At 40.5% G+C, this 13,437-nt stretch overlaps 1 long non-coding RNA gene across 1 annotated transcript in view; it reads left to right on the top strand.

Annotated features, from left to right (window-relative positions):
* The window catches only part of LOC150081183 (uncharacterized), a 60,429-nt gene extending 58,789 nt beyond the window's left edge, over nucleotides 1–1,640 (top strand). Inside the window, exon 3 of the long non-coding RNA XR_016547262.1 lies at nucleotides 1,508–1,640. This is a non-coding gene — a long non-coding RNA (uncharacterized LOC150081183). The remainder of the gene's footprint in view (nucleotides 1–1,507) is intronic.
* The last annotated feature ends 11,797 nt before the right edge of the window (nucleotides 1,641–13,437 follow it).

The raw sequence follows: 13,437 nt of genomic DNA, 5'->3' as shown, positions 1-13,437 counted from the left end.
ATGTCTTATTCTGTTTGCAATCTCATTAATTGGGCTCGAAGTGTGGATAGCAATGCTGTTATCTCTGCAAGGTCTTTCTCTCACACACAAAAAGAGCAAAATGAATTTGGATCTGCATTCAGGCAAAGGGTGTGACGTATTCTTCAAGTTCACTCCACAATATCGACCCATGTTTGCAAGCTGTGCATTTCCACATGGGTTCCCTATGCACATCAATCTCTGTTTCTTAATATTAACAGGTCTGAAGATATGGAAGCATGTGGCCAACTGGCAATCATGGCTCAATCCAAGCTGATGTGGATAGTGGAATAAGCAGAGCAGACATCATTGCTCTTCTTAGCCTCAGCTTACTTTAAGTAACTGTTTTTATTGATTTCCACTGACTTCTCAGTACATTTGTTCTAAATGTTTCAGCGGTGCTCACTCTCTCACAAACCGTTATCCCAGGTGCCATCTGACACGAACATACTTTATAAACCATTTCTCCAAGTTTCCAAATTTCTAGACGTTTCTTCCAGTTTAGCGATGGTCTGCTCTTTCTCTCCTCCCCAACTTGCGAATCTGAGCAGGAAAGGCCAACTTCAGGTGGCTGCCCCTGGGCAGTCTCTCAGAAGCAAGTTGAAATGTTACTTTGGTCTTTTGATAGTCACTCGTCTTCGCTGTGGTATTTTGAGCTGATGGGTTTGGATCTTGGTGTTATTAGAATTACGCGATCATATGAAAATGCGTGTAATATGTATTAATTTCCTTCAGTTATGTTCTGAACTTTACATGTAATGAATTGATTTTGGCATGTATACCTATGATATGTTACTGTTAAGTATTATTTTAGTTTGGTATTGTATAGTACGATGCTATTGTATAATACTTTTTTTGCTTAAATGTAGGATGATCTAGTTCAGTGGTTCTCAATGGGAGCCTTAGAAACTGTTAAGTGGGACACACTATTTTTGAGTAACTTACTCATTTCCACTGACTTCTGAGTACAGCGGTGTTTACTCTCTCACAAACCGTTATCCCAGGTAGCGCCTGACACGAACATACCTTATAAACCATTTCTCCAAGTTTCCAAATTTCTAGACGTTTCTTCCAGTTTAGCGATGGTCTGCTCTTTCTCTCCTCCCCAACTTGCGAATCTGAGCAGGAAAGGCCAACTTCAGGTGGCTGCTCCTGGGCAGTCTCTCAGAAGCAAGTTGAAATGTTACTTTGGCCTCTCAATAGTCACTCGTATTTGCTGCTGTATTTTGAGCTGATGGGTTTGGATCTTGCTGTTATTAGAATTACGAGATCATATGACAATGCATGTAATATGTATTAATTTGTGTTGCATAGTACTTGTTCCTGCCTCTCCCTATTTATTGGTTTCTTTCAATTAGGTTCTGAACATAACATGTAATTAATTGATTTTGGCATGCATGTAGATGATATGTTACTGTTAAGTATTATTTTAATTTGGTAGTGTATAGTACGATGCTATTGTATAATACGTTTTTTTGCTTAAATCTAGGATGTTCTAGTTCAGTGGTTCTCAATTAGGGCCATCGAAACTGTTAAGTGGGAAAAAAAGTTCACTTCTAAAATAAAATAATGACTAATATAAAAAAGAAATTAGTGAAATCTGCAAGGACCTTACTAAACTAAGTGGCAATAATATTGTAATAATTTTTGTTAGGAACATAATTGTATATTGTGAATAAAGAAAATATTACAGTACTGTATATGAGTGAAAATTCTATTATAAATAAAGATTGTAGTTAATTCCCCCTTTTTATTATTAATATTCATTCCTTATATTATAAACAAATAATACATGTTATAAATAAAAAATTGTAGTTGATAAAATACATATTTATAAATATTACATTTATCATAAATAAACAATATGAGGGGTGCGTCCCAGAAGTTTCAGGTAAATGCTAAAGCATTTACCTGAAAAGGAATTGCTAACTTTGTTGATCTTCTACTATTGAATTTTCTATGAAAATGCTTATCCTTCTTCCTGACGCCATTCTTTTATTATTGCCATACCAAAACCAGGAAAAGATCCTACCCAGGTTCAAAATTATAGGCCCATATATCTCTCGAGCTGCTTGGGTAAAATTTTTCGAAAGGATGGTTCATAGTAGGCTCACCTACATTTGGAGTCACAGAATCTTCTCCCAGATCATCAAAATCGCTTTCGAAAAAATAGATCAACCCTAGATCAAAGCAATCTAATATCCGCAATGCCTTTGTTAGGAAACATCTATTATGATCAACTTAGATCTTGAAAAGACATTTGACACTACCTGGCATCATGGTATTCTTATGGATCTTTACCATCTGGGATTGAGGGACCATTTGCCGGAAATAATTTCCTGCAATTGCGCACTTTTCAGGTCCGGTATGAGAGCATACTCTCTGATTCTCACATTCAAGAAGGAGTTCCGCAGGGATCAATACTTAATTCAACACTTTTTGCAGTTAGAGTCAGCACCATGACACATGATATCCCAAAAATCTGTCGAAACTTATATGTATGCAGACGATCTTACCATTTCCTGTCAGAGTCAAAAGTATCAATACCATTGAACGCCAACTCCAACGGTCCCGAGTGCCAAGCATTATAGTGATGTGATCAAGCGATTCCCTGAGTTATTTCTGAAGCGTTTTCTCAAGGCTACGGTTTTGTTCATTTGTTAGAGTTTTTTTTCGTTATCATTACGTAATAATAAACTTAGTCTTACAAATTGTAAGTTTCAGAAAGAGAAAACAACCTTTCTTTTTTTTCTTTAAACTAACTTTCATACCGCTTGGTAACTCTAGCGGCACTGCTCCTGCCTCCCTGTGACGGGGCCGCTAAACTGGCAGAAGAAATCCACTCTCCGAGGGCTGAAAGGAGCAAAGATGGAAAACAGTACATTTCCAACTTTAGAACCATCGAGCTCAATACTATCTAACAAAGACACTGAAAATGACTTCTCTCAACCACCGAGATTGAGGAGATAGCAACATTCCTCATACTTCACTCTCTCTCACACAAGCCTCTGAGTCAACTATCCACATTTCTTGTGCATAAATGCATTGAGTCTGCTGCAGGTTCACCGAAAGTAGTAAGGCGACTCCAATCTGGGGATCTTCTGGTAGAGACCATGAGATTCCAGCATTCTGCAAAGTTATTAAAGCTGACCACTTTTGGCGGACAACCAATAAAAGTTACTCCCTATGCCACCCTAAACTCCTCAAAGGAAGTAAATTCCGAATGGGATTTATTAACAGTATCAGAGAAGGAAATTGTGAAAGAGCTATGTGAACAAAGAGTCATCCAAGCAAGGAGGATCATGACTAAGAAATATGGTATTTTAGTTCCAACTAGGAGCATAATCTTCACATTTACCTTACCCATCCTACCAACATCTGTCAAAGCAGAATATCTCCATTGCCATGTCCGCCCTTATAACCCACATCCCATGAGGTGCTATAAGTGCCAAAAAATACGGACACTCCCAAACTGCATGTCGAGGTGAGGCAATATGTCCTAATTATGGCTCAAAGGACACAATAAATCTGAATGCACTGCTGCCACTTCTTACTGCCGAAATTGTAAGGGTAATCACCTGGCTTTCTCCAAAATATGTGATCAAGGAATGTTCAGCTTCAAAACCAATCTGTGTCAATAGCCAAGGAGAGCACCCCGCCTACTCTAGAGCATGCGAACTGTGGAAGGATGAAAAAGAAATCCAAAAACTGAAAACAGAGCTGAATATCCCCTACCCAGAGGCCAGAAAATGTATCCAACCAATAAATAGTGGGAAACCTTCATATGCTTAGAACGTGTGCGAAGTGCACTATCGGTACACAAACTGAAAGGACTATACCACCAAGAGAGTCATTCAATCTGATTGCACGCTATTTATTGAGTTAACAAAAGCCCACCAAAAAAAAACACAATCAGCTGCCACTTCTATGTCCGTTCCTCCTAATGCTCCACCACCACTACCAAAACCAAGTGGTAAAGAAAAACTAAAAAGTTTGGCAGAGCCACCCGTAATACTAGAAACAATGGATGTAGAGAATGAAGTACCGGACGAATCAGTCTTGGAACTCTTTGCGGAGGAAGAAATGGACACGGGACAGCATCCACACTTCCCCAAAAAAGTTAAATCCAAGACTGACAAAATTAAACCCTCAGCACCTCGGAAATCGCCTGATGGACTCACCAAGCCAAAATAATGGCTAAATTCCTACAATGGAATTGTCGTGGATACCGGCAAAATACTGTTGACATCAAGGCCCTCCTCGAAAAGCACGAGCCAGTTTGCTTTTGCGTGCAGGAGACTTATCTAAAGGCAAATGATGACCCCACCATGCATAACATCACAATTTTTCGCAAGGACTGAATTTAGGATTGTTGTGTTCATGGAGGAGTGGCTAACCTTGCAGGCAACCAGACCCCAGTTCAGGCCTTGCTACTTACAACCAGCATAGAGGCTGTTGCAATTCGTCTTACAGTGGAATTTCTATTAACGGTCTGTTCAATTTATTTGCCACCTGTGACTGACATCTCCCAGGAAGACCTTGATGATCTTGTAATGCAGTTCCCTCCCCCTTTCTTTCTTCTAGGGGATTTTAATGGACATAATTAGGGTAGAATTTTTTTCAGCCTGGAATGTACTTGTTAACAGGAGAGATTGCTTCTACAGGGATGGGATACACTTAAATAGAAAGGGTGCAAGAATGTTTGCTGATGCTATCGAGGCAGTGTTAGGTGGGTCGGAAAACTGCTAGCTTGGGGGGAGACAAAGACTAATAGCTTAACAGTAGCCACTGGCAGAGGTGAATGAGATTCTTGCACTGCTTCTATTGGAATGAGCGGAAGCCTGAAAAACAAGATGCAGGATATTTCAGAGACTGCTGGAAGTCATTGCAGTACAAGTAAACACATGGGTTGTGTTAGGGTAGCTAAGAATAGAAACAGGTGCATGTATACTTGCGTGTACACCAATGCTAGGAGTTTAGTAAATAAATTTCATGAATTTGAGGTATCGCTCAAAACATCAAAGGCAGATATTGTTGGGATATCAGAGACGTGGTGTCACACAGATATAAGGAATGCAGAACTGGAATTTGGGGAGTACAACGTCTACAGAAAGGATAGACAGGATAGGAAGGGAGGAGGGTTATGCTATTAGTTAAAAAAACACATAAAATCCAAGAAGTGAAGCCAGTCGACATCGATGGACAGGGCAGTGTCGAGTCAGTTTGGTGTGACATAGGCATAGGTAAATCAAAATTGAGAGTAGGTGTGTGCTATAGGCCTAATGACTCTGATGAGTATAATAAGATAATATACAGGGAAATAGAATGGGCCAGTAAATCAGAGAGTCTTATAATGGGGGATTTTAATTTCCCAGATATTGACTGGAATTTGTGGGTTGGTCACTCACACACTGGCAAGGCTTTTGTGGATTTATTGGATGATTGTTTTCTACACCAACATGTTCGGGAAGCAACTAGAGGGAGTAATACCCTTGATCTGATTATCAGTAGTGATTCTTCATGCATTAGGAATCTGCAGATAAAGGAACCACTGGGTGGCAGTGATCACAGTGTGCGGAAGTGGGATTTACTCAAGGAGGTAACTACCATCAGAGGTAAAGGGAAGGGTTTTTGCTTTTGTAAAGGCGACTATGATAGTCTGAGACAGTATTTAAATTCTATACAGTGGGACCAACTGATGATGTTACCAACAGCAAATTCAAAATGGGAAGCATTCAAGGAACTAATCTTGGAAGCTACCAGGCTTTACATACCAACCAAGAAATATTGTTCAAGGTTCAGGCCTAAATGGGTGTCAGATGAATTAATGAGACATATGGCAGAGAAGAAAAATGCATGGGATACATACAAATTAATGGGTGACATGGAAGCTTATGATAGATATAAGTCGGTCTGTAACCAAGTCACAAAGGAGATTAGGCAGGCAAAGACAGATTATGAGAAATCCTTGGCAAAGAATGCAAAGAAAAACAGAAAAGAGTTCTTTACCTATTTAAACTCAAGCAGGAAAGGGATGAATCAGATTTGTCCACTGGATGTTGATGGTTCAACAGTTGAGGATCCTGCTCAGATGGTTAACAATCTAAACAGTATTTTGCATCTACATTCACACATGAGGAGTTATTCAGGAAGAGGAATGTCGTAGGTGAAGTAAAAATTGGCAGTGAGCTGGATGATTTTCTAATAACTGAGAGGAAAGTGGAGGAGAAATTGTTGAGGATAAACATAAAAAAGGCACCCGGGGTGGATGGGATCTATCCAGTTATATTAAAGGAGGCAGCAAAGGAAGTAAGGAAACCCCTAGCCATAATTATGTGAGTTTCTTTGGACTCAGGGGAGTTACCCATAGACTGGAGATGTGCAAATGTAACCCCAATTCACAAAGGACGATCAAAGGCTGACACAAGTAATTATACACCTGTTAGTTTAACTTCGGTTCCAGGAAAATTAATGGAGGCACTGGTTAAAGAAGCACTGCAGGATCATCTGGACAAGAATTCAGTTATAGCTCGGACACAGCATGGTTTTGTTAAGGGCAGGTCTTGTCTGACCAATTTGATTGGATACTATGATGTAGTCACAAAAGACCTGGATGCAGGGAATAACTTTGATATTATTTGGATCTTAGAAAGGCTTTTGATACTGTTGCGCATGGAAGACTGCTGCAAAAATTGGAGAAGTGTGGCATTGGAGGCAAATTGCTGCTATGGATAAAGGGATGGTTGAGTGGCAGAAGACAGAGTGGTAATCAATGGTCACTGTTCAATGTGGACTAATGTTATTAGTGGAGTTCCTCAGGGTTCAGTGTTGGGTCTATTGTTGTTTTCTGTATTTATAAATGATATTGATGATGGTGTATTGGGCTTAATGTCCAAGTTTGCAGACGATACATAGGTTGGCAGGGTTGATAAGGACACTACTGATGCTATGCTTCTGCAACAGGTTCTGGAAAGGTTGAGCAGATGAGGTGAGAGGTGGCAAATGAAGTTTAACATTGACAAATGTAAAGTACTAGATATGGGAAACAGTAACCCCAGATCAACGTATCAACTCAGTGGTACTACGCTGACAGTGGTAGAGAATGAAAAGGACCTGGGGGTAATTGTGCAGGCAGATATGAAGTTCTCTGAGCATTGCGGACGAGCTGCAAGAGTAGGTCGTGGTGTCTTGTCAATGATATACAGGAATTTTTCTAGCAGGGACAGGGATGTGATTATTCCCTTGTATAAGGCATTGGTCAGGCCACACCTTGAGTACTGTATACAGGTCTGGAGGCCTCATTTCAAGAAGGATGTAGAGATGCTGGAACGAGTACAGAGAAGGGCAACAAGATTAGTGAATGGAACAAAGGGTTGCTCTTACGAAGAAAGGCTTACGTTTTGCAAATTACAGAGCCTGGAGACTAGGCATCGGCGAGGTGATCTGATAGAAGTGTATAACGCTTTGAATGGCTTGAGCATGCTCAATGCCGATGGGATTCTTCCTCTTGCTCAGAATAATCACCTGAGAGGGCATAAATTCAAATTGAGGAAGGACAGATGTGGGATAGATGTGCGGAAATTTGCCTTTAGCCAGTGGGCAGTTGGTTTGTGGAATAGACTTCCATCGCTTGTTGTTGAAGTTGATAGCCTAAACAAATTTAAAGCTCAACTGGACAGGTATTTCGAACGAACGGAGGGGTGAAATGGGAGTAGTGGTTGTTTTTTTTTTTTTTTTTTTTTTTGGCTGATGCTAAATAAGCTTCCTTTCTTGCATCATATGCCTCTACTAATGCAAATGCTAATGCTAATGCAATATCTTCTGCTTTCAAACACAGAAACCTTAAACACTGTTGGAATGACGCTTGTGCCATTGCGAAAAAAAAAAAAAATATAGCCCGGAATCTGTTCTGTAAGTTTCCAACTACCGAAAACCTAATTCTGTTTAAAAGACTTAAGGCAAAATCTCGACAAATTAGAAGACAAGCCAAAAAAAGATCCATGGATACAGTTTGCCTCTTCCATCACAAAAGACACTAGCAGTAAAATTATTTGGAAAAAAATTCGACAACTAAATGGCAAATTTTTAGCAGTTTTTGCTGCAATTTTAACCAAAAACGGACAAGAAATGTCTTCACCACAAGAAATAGCTAACGCGCTTGCAGAGACTTTCTATGAAACTTCCGCCACTACAGCTTATGATACTTCCTTTCTACAAATTAAAGCCATAGCAGAAAAATATGATACATTTCAAAACTACCCAGTTTCTAGCCTACAATCAACCTTTTCGTCTTTTTGAACTCCAAACAGCATTAAATAGATCACCAAATTGCGCTGATGGAATCTATTATGTAATGCTGAAACATCTAAACAATATAGCTTTGAATTTGCTAATAACATTCTTTAATCGGATCTTTCTTGAAGGTACATATCCCCCTAATTGGTATCACTCCGTTATTCTAGCCTTTCCCAAACTAGCAACGGCCCCTCGACGTGGGCACCTCTACGTGGTGAGGGAATCTCCCAGTGACGCTGCTGAACTTCCAGACTAGCATCACTGGGATCCAACGCCCACAGCCCTGGTTCGAGGCTTACATCAATGGAATCCCGCGTGTTTGCCGTGCGCTGCGACCCGTGGAAATTCGGAAAGGGGGATCCTGGTGGCTGAGGTGCCCAGCTTCAATACACCACTTTGGCCCCTGCTTCGACAAGACGTGAGGTCCTTGAACGCCCGGCTAGGCTCAATCGGCTAGTAGGCTCGCCTGCGAGGGTCGACCGTGTCAATGCCATGCCCCTATCCTCACGGTCCGAGGGACAGGATTAAGGCTGGCGGCGGTGAGGGTAGCCCTGGCGTCCCACTCCCGAGCTCATTTATTGCTGTCGGGTAGTGGGCGTCCCTTTGGGCTCCGTGGTGGGTGGGCAGCCCGGGCACTGAACCACTTCAAAACTTCATGAATCGTGATAAACATATTTCTTCAGAGGCCCCAACCCGGTCCCTATCTGAAAATACAGACGGAGAGGCAGATAGCATTATTGCTACAAAGAGGCAGTGAACCGAACTACCATCAGGGCCTGTCCCAAGGTTCTTAATTATGCATTCCACCAAGGAAACACCGATTGGTAAAATGTCACCCTTTTTTATACAAAAAGGGTTGGATGGGTTAGCAGGTACACCCAAGTCAGTTAAGAGGCTCCGTTCTGGGGACCTCTTGATTGAAACAAAAAACGACAGGCAGTCTGAACATCTACTTCGAGTAACATCAATCGGAGGAATACCCATAACAGTGTCACCACACAGAACACTAAATTCATCGAGAGGTGTCATTTCAGAGTGGGAAATTCTCGACGTTACCGAGGAGGAAATCTGCTCGGAATTGAAGTCACAAGGAGTTACTGCCGTCAAGAGAAGTAGTGCGCGTAGGGATGGGAAACTTGTTAAAACCAGGAGTGTTATCCTGAGTTTTAACTCTCCCAAACCTCCTGATGAGATTAAAGCTGGCTACATCAACTGTCCAGTGCGTCCATATGTTCCAAACCCTTTACGGTGTTTTATTATTTTTTTTTATTTTTATTTTATTTTATTAATAACAAGATACACAACAGGTGACCATTAACAGTGTATCTGAGATCAGATCAACAAACATAATAACAATAATATGATATCCAACAGGAAGATAACATTGATATAGATTCAAACAATAAAAGCATATGTACAAAAGAGGATTGTATTAAGTTGAGTTACCGGTAAAACAAGTAATAATTAATCCGTTAGAGAATAGAAAAATAATATAACAAATAATAAGCTACAATAATTAGATGTGAGCTAGTCACTTTGCAGTTTGAGAGAAGAGGCAAACTTGTGAATGGAGTTCATCAGTGATTGGGAGTTGTCAAAGAAGTCAATGAGAGAGTCATTTGCTGATGATTCTGTTCAGTGGACTGAACTTCATAAAGTCCGTGTTGGCAGAGTCAAGGCGGAACGGTGTAAGGTTCCTGACTTGTCTACAAGGAGCATTGAAGTTTATTTTATTCAGGATATCAGATGCTTCATAAATTCCAGTGAATACTTTGGTTAGTAGGGTGATGTCAGCAGTAACTCTTCTAGTGCACAGAGGCCTCAGATGAAAGTAATCACACAGCGATTCATAATACACTGAGTGATAGAAAGTACACTGAGTGATAGAAAGTGATAGAATAGAGGATTGCGGTACGTGAGGTAACGGACAAAATTTTTTTGGACTGCTTCAATTTTGTTAGTTAATGTCTTTGTGTGAGGATTCCAGATGGGTGAACTGAATTCAAGGATTGGCAGAACAATAGTTTTATAGAGTATAACCGCATATCTGTAGTTTTTGAACTTGTATGTGTTCCGTTTGATGAATCCCAGTGTTTTGAATGCTTTGCTGGTCATTTTAAGGACATGGACATCGAATTTAGCACTGCTGGAAAAGAGAATCCCCAAGTTGTTAACTTGGTCACACCTTTCGATGATCTCAGAGTTAACAGTGTACTCCGTATTTATTAGTTGTGGAGATCTGCAAGATGAGAAAGATATTAATTTACACTTCGAGGGGTTAGCAGACAAGCCATTCAGAGATAGCCACAGAGAGAATTTATTGAGAGCACATTGTAGCTGTTGAGAGTCGCTAGTCTCCTTCACTGCTGAGTAGATCTTAAGATCATCTGCATAGAGAGCAACTTGAACATTGGAGGTGTAGATGAAAGAAGGAAGATCATTTATGAAAACAATGAAGAGAAGAGGACCTAAGGGAGAGCCTTGCGGTACTCCGCTTAGTGGTATAAAACAGTCTGAGTTCACTTGATCTATGATAACGCTCAAGGAACGATGCGTAATATAGCTGCGTAGCCATGAGAGCAAAGGGTCACGGATACCATATAGCTTGAGTTTTTCCAGAAGTTGTTCGTGGGGGACTTTATCAAATGCCTTAGAGATGTCTGTGTAGACTGTATCAACTTGTAGGTGGTTATCAAGAGCTTCAGAGGTGTATTGCCAGAAAGGAAGTAAATTTGTGACTACTGACTTGCCACTGCAGAAACCATGTTGATTCTGATCGATGAAAGGCCTGAAGAATTCGAAGAGATGTTTGTGTATTGCCGTGTCGAAGAGTTTAGCCAGGCTGTTTTGCAAGGTTATGGGTCTGTAATCAGATACGTCATTTTTATCACCTTTTTTGAAAATAGGAACTATATTGACCTGCTTAAAGTGCTTAGGATACTTCCCCAGCCTGAGAGACAAGTTGAAGATCCGCAGTATGAGGGGTTTTAATGTAGCGACAGTCATTTTCCAAAATAAGCCTGGAATGTCATCTGGGCCTCTAGTATAGTCATTTCTCATGCTTTTTAATGCCGAATTTAAATCTTCATCACTGATAATGAGGTTAATGAGGATATCATCTTTAACAGGTGTGAAGTCAGGAGATGAGGGAGGTCTCAATGTATCATTTGTTTGAATACCAGAAAAGTGTTTGGCAAACTCTTGAGCAATACTGAATTCGTCAGATAAGAGAATTCCATCTGCGAGTTGTAACTTTCTGCTGGTTATATTCTTATGCTTCATGAAATTCCAGAATGGTTTGATATCTCTGTGAGTAAGCAGACTATCCTGAACTGACTCTGTATACATGTTGTAGGATTTTAATATGAGCGTTTTCGCTTCTTTGCGGAGTTGGCTGAATATTTCGTAGTATTGACTGTCACCTGATTGCTTGTACTTGTTTCTGTAGAATTCTTTGGATTTAATTTTATGTATTAGTTCGCTATTATACCAGTGTGGGTAGGTAGAGCGTGCGGTAAGATGGGATTGAGGAACAATGTCAGAAATAACTGAATGGACACAGTTAATCAGGTTGCTGGTGAGCACATCGATGTCATCCGTAGCGTCAGCGAGCTGCTTGTCTACGTTTCTGAGAGCTAGGTTAAGCAGAGGCCAATCAGCCATTCTGAAATTGAAACGTGGAGAACGGGAGCTGCATTTGAAGTTATGAGAAGTCACTGTGATGTCAAAAGTAATTGGCGAATGATCCGAGTGAAATATAGGGTTGTCAGTGTGAACATCTATATGAGTAGAGGAAAATATTAGGTCGAGGTAGGCATTTTCTCTGGTTGGAAAGTTGCAAATTTGTTCAAGGCCATAGCTGTAAAGCATATTAAAGAGAGCCCTAGTCTGCAGTGATGGAGAAGAAGATCCTAAATTGGCCAGTTGACAGTTAAAGTCACCCAAAACCATAGCTATGTCGGCAGATTGAATTAGTGGGAAGATAGATTCCAGCGAGCTTTCTAGGTACTGGAGGTCGATATTTGTTAAGGGAGGTGGGAAATAAATCAATACGATTAAAACTTTTAGCTTGCCAAGATGAAGAAGGCAGTATACTGATTCAATATTTGTGAAATTCGATGCAATTTCACATAGTATATGGTTAGAATGTATAATAGCTACTCCGCCTCCACGAGATTCTCTGTCCTTTCTATGGATTGTATATTGTCCATCTATAATCTGCTGATCATCAATATCAATGGAGAGCCAGGTTTCAGTGAGCAGGTAAATGTCGTAAATATGTGAACCTTGGATTGCTCTGAAGTTGTTTAGGCTGCTAATTATACTTCTGCAATTCTGAAGGTAAGCACTGAACAGTTGGGATCTGGGGATTCTATGACGAGAGAAGAACGTAGTATGTGTAGATAGCAGGGTATCTGATTGCTATGCCTGTGGAGAAGAGATTTTGTACTCCCTTGATGGTCTGTCCGTGAAGCGTTTTACTAGAGCCCCTGATAAAAGGGATCTTAGATTCAGCACTTTATCTGTTTGTGATGGAAGGCATGTTATTATAAAAGATGAGTAGGCAGGACACCGTGTCTTCAGAGAACGGACATCTACTCCGAAACCATATTCTTCTTTAATTAAGTTGATAATATCTTCAGATTTAGTGGAGGGTCCAAGTCTAGAGAGAAAGATTCGGTCTTTTGTGGGAATAATTATGATATTATACTTATGTTTGAGTAACTGAGATTTTTCTGCGGTAGTTACATTCTGTGTTTGATGAGTTTTGGCTGGAAGCTTGGAGGAAGTATCTTGAGATATAGAGGCTATAACATTTACGGATGTGCCGCCTCTGTAGCCAGGTGGGAAGGAGCAGCAGTGCGTAGCACACGCTTCTTGATTAGACCGGGGTTCGAACCCGTCACCACCAAATATGGATGATGTGGAAAGGTCAGGGAATGACCACCGCATTTCCCGGAGCAATATGGCCTTAGTTGCTAATGCTCCTAAAAACCAAAAAACAACAACAAAACATTTACTGACGGTTTGTTCTGTTTAGATCTTTGGTGTGATATTTGAGACTGGCGATCAGAAAAGGTTTACTCACTGTGGCTTCAGATCTACAGACAGGTTTGCATACCT

Source organism: Mastigoproctus giganteus, chromosome 8, assembly GCF_048544385.1.
Source record: "Mastigoproctus giganteus isolate SK-2022 chromosome 8, ASM4854438v1, whole genome shotgun sequence".
NCBI lineage: Eukaryota > Metazoa > Arthropoda > Arachnida > Uropygi > Thelyphonidae > Mastigoproctus > Mastigoproctus giganteus.
This window is presented reverse-complemented; position numbering and strand designations above follow the sequence as displayed.